Source organism: Papaver somniferum, chromosome 2 (genome assembly GCF_003573695.1).
Source record: "Papaver somniferum cultivar HN1 chromosome 2, ASM357369v1, whole genome shotgun sequence".
NCBI lineage: Eukaryota > Viridiplantae > Streptophyta > Magnoliopsida > Ranunculales > Papaveraceae > Papaver > Papaver somniferum.
In genome coordinates this window covers 62,655,414-62,668,911 of record NC_039359.1, presented here as the reverse complement: position 1 = coordinate 62,668,911, position 13,498 = coordinate 62,655,414, and positions in this window count along the sequence as shown.

Genomic DNA, 13,498 nt, shown 5'->3' with positions numbered 1-13,498 from the left:
ACAAATCAGAATCATCAACATCATCAGAAGAATTATTCTCATGCATCGGCAAATCAGTGGAAACATCACATGTATATGGAATACTAGAAGAAACATCATTCATGAAGGTCGAGGCAGAGAAGCCTAATGTATTTGAACCCAAAGGTTCCATAACATTTTCAGTATAGACATGTTCTTCTAACATAACATCATAATCATCATCATCATGATAGGGATTTTGCAATATAGGATAATTTTCAATCCTAAGGTCGGAGATATCACAAGAATAAGACTCTAACTCATGGGGGTGACTCATACCATGTGGTGTTGTCCCTATTTCCCTAACAGATTCCCATTGGTGGGTTTTCTCTGCAATCTCAGCTAAAAATTTCCATGCATCATCCACAGATTTATCAAGAAATTTACCATTACACATAGACTCAACCATGGTTCGAGATTTAAAGTCTAGTCCCTCATAGAGGATGACGACAAGTCTCCACTTCTCAAATCCATGGTGCGGACATTCGCTCAACAAATTATTAAAACGTTCAAAATAGTGAAAAACAGTTTCCTCATCCAATTGGACAAAACAATTGATACTTTGACGAATAGCGATGGTCCTATGATGTGGAAAGAATTTTTTGAAAAATAGATCTGTGAGTTGGTCCCAAGTGTTGATTGATTGTGGTCTCAAACCGTAAAACCATGTTTTGGCCCTTTCCTTTAGAGAAAATGTAAACAAACGCAATTTCAGAGAGTCTTCGGACATATGATCAGGTTGCATAGTCCGACAAATTTGTTCAAACTCTCTTACATGAGTACAGGGGTTCTCAGAATCGAACCCTCGAAATATAGGAAGTATTTGTATCATGCTTGCATTTATTTTAAAAGGGTTATTGGTTTGAGGTAAGACAATACATGATAATGGAATTTTTATTGTGGGATACATGTATTCATGGAGAGCACGAGGTTGGCCCATATTGAAAAGACACAAAGCCCACTATTTGGTTTTTTATGGGAAAATTTTGGTTTTGATGGGAATGAAAAACATTTGGTTTTTATGGGTTTTGAAAACTCCTTTTGGTTTTAATGGGATGAGGCCCAGCTAACTGGTTCAAATTTTCTGTGGGACAAGCCCAGCGAACGGCCTAGAGATTTGAGTACATGGCCCAACTAACGAGTTCAGCGAACCAAGCCCAGGAATGCACGAGGCCCGGCTGGGTATTTGATTTTTGGGCTCTCAGTTAGCCAAAATACGAGGCCCACTTGGGCCTAAAAACGTTTTTCAAATTTTTGTTGGGTCAAGCCCACAGTTCAGTTCAAATTACAAACCCAATAGAAAATGGAAGCCCACAATTTGGGTTCTCTTAATGGGTTTAGGCTTACTCTTTAAGCACAGCCCAGCTGCTCTGATTTTGGTTGCACATCCCAGTTGGGCTTGGTTCTCAGCAACAAGCTCAGACCAGCAACTCAACAACAGCAGAAGGAAAACAGCAGCAGCACCAGAGGCTGGCTGTAGCAATGGCCCAAGCACCAGCAGCAGCAGGAAGAAGTAGCAGCAGCAGCAGGGAGAAGAAGAAAGTAGCAGCACAGCTGCAGCAACAACAGCAAGAGCACCAGAGGCTCAGCACCAATTAGTAGCAGCACCAGCAGCAGCACAGGTTCAGCAGTACCTGTCACTCAACCAAGTTCTTAGTTCCAGAAGTTTCAATAACTTGAGAGCAAGATATGCAACTGCTACAAGATAAACATGGCCAGGGATGCTTGCACTACACAGCAGGTTACAGAGCTACTAAGATGCAAGAAAACAGATGATGCAGGATGAATATGCAAATGCAAGATGAAAATGCTCCTAAGTTATGCAAATTATGCAATGATATGCAAGTATGACATGACAGTATGCAATGCAGCTAAGTTACACTAAGTTACACTACACAGCAGCTAAGTTACACAAAAAAAAATCATCAAAGTAAGATAAAAAGAACAACAACCACACAACGCCAAGTCCCCGGAAGCGGCGCCAAAAACATGGTAGTTGGGCAAAGAGTACCTAAAACTACAACCTATGTTTTACCTACAAGTATACAGGGTCTTGATGAAGCTAGTGTGCAAGTAGGGGAAAGTCCACAGGGACAAGGAGGGTGAAATGTTTTTTTCTAAGTGATTTCCTAAAGAATTCTAAATGGCAGTGATATGGGAGGGACTAGGATCTTGAATCCACCCTTTTCCTAAGCTAAGTCCTCCTAGTTCTAATAGAGTCTTGTTCCTTGTATAGATATTAGTGAAGTTCTAGCCTCATCTAACTATCTAGATGGAAGTTGAGGTTCTATGCCTGCTGCTCATCAAAGGATGGTCTTAGGAGAATGGTTCAGTGTCTCTAAGATGATCCTAATCCTAGTTTTAGATGCCTTCTCACAATGCAACTAACTATGGATTAACCTCTTAGATAGCTAAACAATCCTGAAGGATATTCTAATCGCAACCAAGGTGTTCCTACAAAGTACTAACTGTCTGATTAAAGTACAATTAGTCAAAGTTATGGACAAGAATCTGTTAAGCATGTGTTGCAAAACATTCAACATAGAAATAACCTGACTACAATGGGTACAAGGCATACATTGTGAAAGTAAAATGCTGAAATGTTTAGATTATATTTATCCACAACATTTTATCACAACAAGAACACTGTCTAGAATATGAACAACTTAACATCAGAATTGGGGTTTCATCTAAACCATAGACATGAAATCATAACATAACAAACATTGTGAAAAACAATTTAAAATAACACAGTTGAGGAACTGGCTAGTCCAGTCCTCTTGGGTGAAGCTCTGTCTAGCCCAGGCATATCTTTTACACACACCTACAACATCTATTTATAGTTACAAGCACTCAATTAGGGTTACAATAATTTTCCCCCAAATCATAGAAATTAGGGTTACTGATTTACCTAATTTGATGGAATGATAACTACTCCATGCGTCGACCCATTCTTCTTCTGACTCTCCTGCTCCTCTCCATGCCTTCCAATTGCTTTTCTAACTCGACCTAATTCATTAATTTCTCTCCTAGGGTTTCAGAGAAAGAAAATAAGAGAGATTGATGAAATAGATAGGTAGAGAGGTAGGGAAATGATGGGAAAGGAGATGGGTTGTAGTTGGTTTGGTTGTGGAGTGGTTGAGAAAGGTGGTGGAGGTGATGATAGTGGTGCAGGCGATGGGGAGTGGTTCTGCAGACGGGGGTGAGGGAGGTGAAGTCGATGGAGAAGAAGGAGGGGAGTGTTTGGTTGATGGGTATAGGTATTAGGTGCTTGGGTGTGTGGCGGGGATAGCAAGCTTGATGATTTGCGAAGCTCAGCCGTTGGATGTGGAATTGATAGATCAATCTGACGGCGATATAGAAGGGAGATTGTAGCGACCGTTGGATGTATAATACATCAAAATTAACGGCGCAGATTAGAGTTAGGTGCTGTAGTGTGAAGCAGGATCTTCAGATTTTGATGCACGACGATGAGGCGACCGTAGGATGCTGAGATGATCCAATCTGATGGCTGAAGATGAAGGCGGGTATGGATATTGGAAATGGGTTTGGGTGAGGGGTTTGGGCCTTGGGTATGCCAAGCCCATATCTTCTTTAAGAAAAATTCTTCCTCTTCAAGCCCAGTTCTAGCCTTTTGGTCTTGCGCACAACATTCTTCGCGGCTTCCTTGTGTGATTCCTCTTGGATTCCACCACTTTTCTGCTCTTTTTGCTCCGTAATTCATCCAAACTTTAGTTACAACCTAAAAATGCAAAATTAATTAATAAAAATATTTATTCTTGAAAACAATGAAAACACAGAATATAGGATAAAATGGAGCGTTAGTGCACAAAAGATGAGTTAAATACCAATAAGAAAGGTATAAAAATATGCACTTTTTAGCACTCATCATTCCACCAGCACCTGCTCTTGATTCTACTTTATCTTCAGTTATAGCACCTGATACAACTTCTCTCTCTAGTTTTGAAGTGTCCGTCTCCACTGCAGCTGATCCAACTATTATGTATGTATTCTGAAGTTCCTGACTCCTCTGCACCACCTATTTTAGGATCTCATCCCATGGTGACTCGAGCTAAGGATGGGATCTTTAATCCAAACCGTTTATATGCTTATAAGTATGCATTAGTTACTGACTCTCTTTTTGAGCCAACTTGTTACTCACAGGCTCAAACTAATCCACAATGGCGTGCAGCTTCACATGAAGAAATTAATGCATTACTTCGTAATGGTACCTGGTCGCTAGTACCATATGATCCTTCTATGAACGTTATTGGATCTAAATGAGTATTTTGTATCAAACGAAAGGCTGATGGTACGTTTGAACGTTATAAAGCTTGCTTGGTTGCTAAAGGATATAATCAACAAGAGGGAATAGATTATTCCGAAACGTTTAGTCTGGTTATTAAACCATGCACTATACGCATTATTCTTACATTATCTTTATCTTCGAATTATCCATTCATCAACTTGATGTGCAAAATGCATTTTTACATGGGCAACTTCAAGAAGAGGTATACATGAAACAACCTCCAGGTTATGTGGCCTCTCGATTTCCTACTCATGTTTGTAAATTAAATCGTTCTCTCTAGTGGACTTAAACAGGATCCTCGTGTGTGGTACCACAGGCTTAGTACTTTCTTTCTACATATTGGGTTTATTACTTCAAAATGTGACTCGCCTCTGTTTATTCACAATGGTACTTATGGTACTAATTATTTGTTGGTTTACGTGGATGACATCATAGTTACTAGTTCCATATCCACAGGTATCACTTCTATTCTCACCCGTCTACAACAAGAATTTGCGATTAAAGATCTTGGTTCTTTGTCTTATTTTCTTGTCATTGAGGCGACTCTTATTTCTTCGGGTTTAATTCTTTCTCAGCAACGTTATGCTCATGATCTTCTTATTCATGCAAAAATGGATGAAGTTAAACCAATTCAAACTCCACTTAGTACTTCTGGTGATACTTCTTCTGATCGTAGCACTTTATTATCCGATGCTACTAAATACCGTAGTATTGTTGGAGCTTTGCAGTATTTAACATTTACTCTTCCGGATCTTGCATATGCTGTCAATAAAGTATGTCAGTTTATGCATGCTCCTACTGAGTTTCAATGGAGTTTAGTTAAGCGAATACCCCGTTATCTCAAGAATAAAACTACCTTTGGTATACTCTTCTGCCATCACCTTCTATGAAATTATCCTTCAGTGCATATACTGATTCTGATTGGGTTTTTTCTCTCGATGATCGTCGTTCTACTAGTGGATATTTTGTTTATTTTGGTGGTAATATTATCTCTTGGAGTGCTCGTAAACATAAAACGGTGTCTCGTTTTAGTACGAAGCTGAATATCAGGGACTTGCTATTGCTAATGCTGAAATTATGTGGATTCAGTCACTCATTTCAGAGCTTCATATATCTACTCGTTATCCTCTTATTTTATGGTGTGACAATCTTGTTGCAACTTATCTTACCGTTAATCCTATACTCTATGCACGGAAGAAGCATATTGAAATCGACTATCATTTTGTTCGTGATCAGGTTGCTTCCAAGCTTCTAGATGTTCGTTTTATATCATCTAAAGATAAAATTGCGTATATATTCACAAAACCACTTTCTAAAGATCGGTTTTTTCTTATGCAGTTCAAGCTCACGGTTCAAGATAACCCGTTACACTTGTGGGAGGGTGTTAACACAACATCTAGTATGTGTACAATATATGACCCAATATTGTACACTGTAGTCTCTTGGTTAAGAAGTTATTCTTCTGTATTTTAAGAAATCAAACTGATTAGGAAATACTTTACCTTGAAGTCCAAGAAACTCTTGTATATATATTGTATCTCTATATATTTGAAACTGTGTGATTAACATCAATAAAATTGTGTTCTGTTAAAACCAGTGTGTCTCTTCTCTTCTCTTCTCTTCTATTAACCTAAACCTTCAATAAATCTAACTACAATATTACTTGTTTTTTTGTGTCATATTACCATAAGTGAGACCAACTTTCTTTTTGAGTCTTGAAAGTGACCATTCGTTTTTGGGTCACTGACTCACAACTGCTTCTTGTATGTAACTTTGAATGTTACATCTAAACCCGTTGGGATATATGTTTTAAAATAATTCTTTTGTATATTTTATCAACAATCCGAGCTTGGCTCAGTGGTTAAGCATTTTGGGCCTTGAGGGTGAGGTCTCAGGATCAAATCCCTCCCCTACTAATTGGCTATATATATATATATATATATATTCAATTATTCCGGGAGCGGGTCGGAAGGTCTCTTGAATTTGGAAAGTTATTTTTACTGATTTTGAAAAGAATTTTCAACCCAGTTTTACTGCCCTTAATTACGTTGATAATTGTGTTAATTATGGTACGACTAATTTTCCAGTTTTATACTGTTATGAAATTTATAATATTTGCAATAAATTAAATTTATTTTGCATTATTTCGTATTCATTGCTTGGGCTATAAATCAGTTTTGGAAGCAGAAGAAAAAACAAGTTTTCGATACCACTGTTGTTGTTTTTTTGAGAATCAAGAGACTAGTTTTTCTGAGCAAGATAAGAAAGAGAGAAAGTGATCAATCTCTCATTGTGTGCGTGAGGGATTGAAGAGGGTTTTTATCTCGGTTGTTTTATCCTGGGGGCGTTGTGACGAAGAACGAACTGCTTGCACAAAACTCAAGGCAGAGCCATGAAATGTCTTAAAGAGAGCGACCTGGTCGTGACTCAGCCGTTATCTTGTTTTTGTGTTTAACTTTTGTTTTGCAGGTTTGAAATCGGCAATTGTTCCAACAAAACCTCAATTTCAACATCGTGTAACGAAAACCATAGTATTACCATTAATGTAAGTAATTTCACGGACGGTTTGTTTCTCGCATTATGAGCAATGAAATGTCTACACCATGTAACGGTGAGAAAAATCTCTTGAATTCTGAATAATTCTTGGATGCTAAATTGCTAAGATCCTATTTTCAAGTTGGGTGCCAAATTTTCTAAAGGAGGTCAAACATATACTTCCTAATGTACCGCGCACTTGTAGCTTTATCTTTTACACTCGCTGAGTCTAACTAAACCGAATGAAGACACATAATCATCTAGATTTCTAACAAAAAACTATAATTTCTACTAGTATTTTTAGAAGAAATTTATCTTTTAAAGAAACATTGATGGGCAGAAGATTGTACTCATTCCACTCACAATTAACATCGAGGTTATGTTTTTACACTCGAAGCATGATAATGTATAAAACCATCAACGATGGAAACTGAAAAATTTATCTTTGGTGATGATGTTGTTTAAGCATTTAAAGTCCACGCAAAACCTCCAAATATATGGCTAGGAGCCTATGATGAATGATTTTTGGATTCAACATCTTTCTGCCAAGCTTCTCCACTCCCCTTGCTAAATATATGACACTTATGTAAGATGTTTGATTGGTGGGCTATGCCTCTGAGTTAGGTCTCAGTAGAATGGTGTGATCCAAAATTCTTGGCTGAGTTAAAGTGTTAAACAGGCACCTACAATTTCTCCTTTACATCAATTTTTTTTCTTTCTATATTCTGAGTTAAACATCACCTATAATCTGTTTTTTGAACGCTAATAAATTCGACTATATTTATAATATTGTATCACAATTATTGAAAATTAAACTCAAAGCTACTTCCGAGTATAATTTGTTAAAACCATCGAGAGCTTGACTCAGCATAATATCAATTTACTCCATCATCCCAGATATTTATAACAATATCATTAATTTATTAGCTTTTATCTAGGAAATTGACCTTTAAGGAGCAATTCAACGAACAAAAATATGATACTTAAGTTGATCTTCATTCTGTCCAAGCTCAATTAGAAGACGTGGCCTTTATATAATTATTGAGAAGGGGAATAAAACATTAATAAGATGAGCTCTCCATGAAATGTTCATGCTAAATAAAATTTTGTGATTGATTGTCAGTGGTTTAAGTAATTTGATTATTGTGAATTTTGGCATTCAAATTTCAAAACGAAAAAAGAAACCCTGCTTTGGCATAGTAATAATTAGTTCGCAATAGATGTTAGGTTTTGGGTATCCAGACCAATTCAGGAATTGATAAAAATCAAGTCATGTATCGGCTTAAATCGGAATGGAACAAAAGTCCGTTGTCTGAGACTATTCTTCGCAATCTCAAACTTGTTTTTCATTTCAGCTTTATTTTATTAATATTCATCCTGTAAATCACCTCGTACACAAAGCTTTTTCCATTAAGAGTTTACTTGGGTAACTTTCTTTTTGAAGCATGTTACTGGGGTAACCGATTAACATTCACTATTTTAATGCTTCAAAGAAAAGAAACAAAAGCATTCATTATCTTCTACACAAAATTGGTTAAAAAGACAAAAATCAATAATTCCTGGGTGAAATGGACAGTTAGATTTTGATACTGTTTAAATGTAAAAATAGGCAGGATGTAACCAGTTTCATCGTGCCCATTTTCAAATATTTTTTTTCTTATTTTTAATTTACACAGGATGTATCAAGTTTCATCCTTACTATTTTTTAAATTTAAGCTAAGATGATTTATATTTTTTTTTTGCCATTTCACCCAAACTATTTTTTACTCGTCCATTTAAACCGTGATTTAAAAATATTTGGAAAAATGACCCATTTTCGGTTTCTTCTATGACGTCCGTAATCAACATTTAAATAAATAGTTAATTCCGATGTCTTCTCCGATATGAGAACGAGTAATATTTATTAGTCATTATGTAGAGATTGTCTTGCACCCACGGGTTGACCTAGTCAAAGATTAGTGCAAACATTATAATATGGATTAGATATTAACATGACACAACTTAACTTTGTACAATGCCATCTGGGAAGTTCGTGAAACTTATTGAAAAAGCGGGGGTCTAACAACATCACCCAATATTTCGCTTAGCAATTTATATAGACTAACTTCGAAATACTTTCTAGAGAATCAACTAGACAGTCAGACTCAATCTAGGTAAAAGTATCTCAAGGAGTTAATATCTCTCTCTTGTTTTGATTTACTCGAGCTAATAGAAATCAACGAGTCTTTAATCAAACACAAGGAATAACTTGGATGGTACCAAAGACCAATATCCAAGGATCAATCAATGAAAATCAACAACCAAAGGTTGGATTACTCTAATTGATGATCTAACGCACAACCTGTATTATTTTAATTATAAAGATAAAACAATACAATGCGGAAACTGAAATAACACAGACACCAGAAATTTTGTTAACGAGGAAACCTCAAATGCAGAAAAACCCCTGGACCTAGTCCAGATTACGCACACTGTATTAAGCCGCTACAGACACTAGCTTACTCCAAGCTAACTTTCATGACTAGAAAAATATATTTAATTACACAAGTTTAATGAAGTAGATGTACAAACTTGCTTCGTATTCTAAAGGAAATCAAAAAGATTATGGTCTCGGTTTTCATTGAATATCTTAAGTATGGACGGATTTTAACATATATAAGGAATCAAGGTGGAACCGATCCTAGCTTACGTTGAGAGTCAATGTGGAAATGATCCCTACATATATTGGTAGTCAAGGTAGAACCAATCCTAACTTGGTTTAGGTATCATGGTAGAGCCGGTCCCAAACGGCAAAATAGATTTCTATAAGTCACGTACACTTTAGGGTTTGTGTGATTTGGAAACTGAGTTTGCAAAATAGGTGATGTAGTTTTGATTGTGGTAGTAAGGATTCGATTCTCGGACTCTTTTGAAGATTTGGTTTCAGAATAACTAAAGAAAATACTAAGACAAACTAATTACTTTTGAATTTTTTTTTTTATCAAGGAGAGAAGATTCTAGGGTTTTGGATTCCAGTACTTCCAATATTTGTAAACTCAATAATAATTTCTTTGACAAAATACTCCTACTTTACTCAAAACAATTTTGAACCCAATCTTATGCTTTGGAAGACATAACGTTACAAGCTCTTTTGGTGACTCTTGTCACTATTCTAAGGCCTAATTCTCCTTCGCGTATAAAAGATCGGTAGAAACTACCCAAAACAATTATTATGAAGCATGTAAAGAAGAGAGAATTTTTAATCAATTAAAAGCACAACAATGGAGTATTTATTATCAAAGAAAATAATTACTAAAATTCACTCATGAAAATAGTTTCCTCCAAACCCTAAAAAAGAAATTTAGCTACTCGTAGATCGAATATTGAAGAAGATTTGATTAATCATTGTATTAAAAGTAACAGAAATTTGCTTACAATGATCTCCAGTCGCTAAAGGTCTTTAGCCACTGTATTAAGCAGCTTAGCTACTAAACGGCTGTGGATGAAGGTCTTTTTGCTACTGAATTAAGTAGCTTAGCTACTACACGGCAGTGGCTGAAGGTCTTTTTTCTACTGAATGAAGCAGCTTAGCTACTACACGGAAGTGGCTGAAGGTCTTCTGCTGTTGATTAACGATATGTTTCTGCGACTGTATATAGCAGGCGATGTTCTTCGTGATCTTCAAGTTGTAGCAGCAGGTGAACTTTCTATGGTTTTTTATTTCTCGGAGTCTAGCTACCTATTCTTCTCAGGCTCTCCGTATATCCCCCAAGGTCTCGATCAACCTCTATTTATATAGACAGCAACCCTAAAATCCCCGAAAATATAATTATTCTTTCCTTTGGGAATAATTCTCGGACTTTCCATGTTATTCTCCTCTACGCGGTTGCTCCATCTATCTCTTTCCTTCAAAATTATCTTCATGACGTAACAAAATCCTAAAGAGAGTAAGTCTTCCATATAATCCCACGTAACTTCCATATACAGCCGTAACTTACCTGTTTCAAGAAAATCTTCCTTCTTCTTCGAAAACAAGACTGTTACCGTATCTGTTTGATCCTAACATGCTTAAATAAACCCAGTTCCATAAGAAAATCCGATGAAATTCCGGCCAAATCCAACCCAGAAGATCTCAACAGCCTGTAAAGCTTTCCACACCTCTGTTTTCTTCTCCCGGCTTATCTATCCCAACTGGATCAAATCCATCGAACATACACAACCTATTTGTCCAAAACAGGTCCATTACAATCGATTCCAGTGATTGAATCTTTTAGAATCACGACTGAAAATTCAACCCTAATTATGTACCGTGAAGAACACTTTTCCCGCCAAAATTCATTTCCATCTGTTTGCTTCAAATCATCATGCTAGCCAATTTTGATTGCTTCTAAGGCCATTACCATCCATGTTTAGTCCTTAGGAATAAACCCATTCAATTCCAGCGATTTAATCTCAATGTAACATCATCAATTCTTAAACCCTAAATTTGTTCCTCTATTCTCGCCAAAATTCGAAATTCAAATAGAGAAGATGACCTTCCCCTTATCCAACAGCGGTGTCCCTTTAGCAATTTGGGCTACATTAAGCAATTTCTGGGGGTGCGAATAGCAATTTTTGGGGTACAAAGATGATTTTTGGGCTGTAAATAGTGAAAACTCCTGGGTGCCTTTATCAACTCCTCTGGACCACTTCTGGGGGTGCCCTTAATACTTTTCTGGGTGCTTTTAGTAGTTTCTCGAGCAGCCATCTCTTACCTCTCATACTCACTTCTTTTCTCCAATTTTTATACATCACTAAGGTTGTCATGCTTTTCAGACAAAACTTGCATCACTTAAGCAGACATGCCTTTCAGATAGAGATGAAGAAATAATAGTAAATAATGAGAAATAAGTTGCCTCTAACAGCAGTTGCACATGGAATGACACCTTAGCCCCTTTTAAGAGACGTTTCTTATTCTTTTGCTCCTAGTACCTAAAACTCAAAATCAAACATAAAATACATAATTTACAAGAAAACTTAGCAAAAACAGCATAAGTATAGATAAATATTAAGGTGTTTTATACACCTATCAATAGGAAAGTTCAAGATGTTGACATAATGAGTGATTTCAACATGTGATGAAATATTATTTCTTAATTGTTCAAAGATATTCCTTGATACTCAAGATGAGATCCCAAACCGAAATAGTAGAGAATCTTTTTAAGATTCTCGAAATTAATATGTTTTACCAGCAATCAAAACATATATATGGAAATATATATTAGTTAAGTGCTAGTTAATATTGAGTTTTCCATGGAGATTTCGGTTATACAGATGAATATTGGTTGGAATTCATAAAACCGAATTTAGGTGTTTTATTGCATATTTTTTGAATATCTTCTGTTATGGAAATTCCTTGGTGTCCAAATCACCTTGGTCTATATATAGTGAAGTTTGTTCTTCTTACAAACTTATCTTGAGCCATGAAAAATTCATTTTTCTTGTTTACAGTTTTTCCGACTAATAACATTCTCGTAATACTATCTTGGAGAGTAGAGTAACCTAATTAACTAGGCGAAATCTCTTACGTCCGCTAGTTTAAAGATGTATTTGGGATCATGAAGTGTAAATTAGTACTATTGGTGGGAAACTCGAATTGTATTGTTATTTTAGCTTTTGATTATTAATTTGATTAACTAATGATAGTTATCTCTTGATTTCCACCTGGTTTGATTATTCTTGAGATCCTTTTCTTCTGACATAAAGTCAATAAAATTAGATCAAGAGTATATCACTTACTTATGATCATCCATTGTTAATAGACTCTGATCTGTGTGTTATCATTCATAAGTCAAGAATCAAGTTTGTTATTTCGCAGGTACAGAAGATTATTGAAGATTGAAGACAAGAAGACTTTTTCTTATTGGTTTTGTATCTTCATGATTTTCTTTGTGCATGAACTTGATCGTCTAGGATCCGTCTAGATCATGTTATCCTTTGATAAACTGATTATTTACTAGTTCTATTTAGATCGAAAAGCTATCATTTGAGTGTGCTCTTCAGTACACAAATCTGGTAGTTTTGTTTGACTTGGTCTGGTTAACTTGTTTAACCCGGATCATGGAAGATCTAATACTCAACAAATAAATTTAATCCATTTTAAACAAAAAAGCCTTTGTCACACTCAAAAAAATATATCTCTGATTGATTTCTTGAGATAAAAGAGTGGTTACCAAACATATTAGTCCTTTATTGTTTGGAGGACGATCTAAATGGTTGAGTGCTTAAAGTATTCAGATAGACTGAAGAAACTTAAGATAGTGGACTCTATCTTAAGATTCTTGTGCATTGTCTAGATTGGTTTTAGGTGCAGGTGTACTGAGGAAACTAGGTAACTAGGGGTTCTTTACTTGGTCTCAACTATACGAAGTTGGTAGTGTCTTTGTATATCGACTTTATTCTGAGAGTATTCAAAAATGGACTAGGTCCCGGGATTTTTCTGCATTTGCGGTTTCCTCGTTAACGAAATCTTGCAGTGTCTTTACTTTTATTTTCCGCAACTATAATTCTTAGCTTAGTTATAATTAAAAGTAAATACACTGTACGTTAATTCAAGCACTTGATATTGATCTTATAGTTGAATTGGTCTTGTACCTTGGTCTCGTACTTTCTCCATAA